Source organism: Saprolegnia parasitica (assembly GCF_000151545.1).
Source record: "Saprolegnia parasitica CBS 223.65 unplaced genomic scaffold supercont2.88, whole genome shotgun sequence".
NCBI lineage: Eukaryota > Oomycota > Saprolegniomycetes > Saprolegniales > Saprolegniaceae > Saprolegnia > Saprolegnia parasitica.
The window spans coordinates 98,446-99,207 of record NW_012156482.1 but is presented as its reverse complement, the minus strand read 5'-3'; the positions used below and the strand labels follow the sequence as shown (position 1 = coordinate 99,207).

Below are 762 nucleotides of genomic sequence, written 5' to 3'. Positions count from 1 at the left end.
GGTATGTACTTCGTCAAAAGGTATCTACATCGTACAATAGGACGCCACACATTGGCGTATACATCTGGCATGATTGATGGAGCATCATCACGACAAATTTGAAAAGTTGCAGCACTCGAACCCTGCGCAAAGTGCAAGCTATTAGAATGTAATATTATTCCAATTAAATTATTTAAAAATCACCAAGCGACCAGGGAAGCCGCAAATTAGCACTTTGACACGCCGTTTGTCATAATAGTCGTGTAGTTGTTCATTAAAAAATATTTTGAATATTTTCGAATTTGCAACATTATGGCCATGCACGTGACCATGGCCGCCGAGGCGAGACCGAGCCCAGATTGAAGTTTTTTTCGGAGGTCTCTTTTATACTCTGGGGTGCTTCCTAAAGGTCTCGAGAGGTCGTACGCAAACAGGCGTGATCAACAAAGGTCTGGAAGTTGACTTTTTGTAAATGCACCGAACAATAGTTATCTCTATGTTTGAGAAGCCGTGGGGACCCAGCAGAAGTGAGGGACGTGTAGTTCGAGATGCGCTAGTCGTAACTGAATGAAAAAACGGAGTCTTGATTCGCTTCCGGGCCAAAATGGGATTAAAAAGAATAAAATGAAAGGATAATTTACAAGAGATTCGTTAAAAATCTTTAGAGGGCCATAAAAGGATAACGGGATGGCCTAAAATAAAAAATAAGACTCCTCCAGCAGGGTTCGAACCTGCGACCTCACGGTTAACAGCCGTACGCTCTACCAACTGAGCTATAGAGGA

The 762-nt window shown here is 42.5% G+C and overlaps 1 non-coding gene across 1 annotated transcript; it reads right to left on the bottom strand.

Annotated features, from left to right (window-relative positions):
* Nucleotides 1-689: 689 nt before the first annotated feature.
* SPRG_30170 lies at nucleotides 690-762 on the bottom strand. Its single transcript has one exon. It is a non-coding gene; the product is annotated as a tRNA-Asn (tRNA).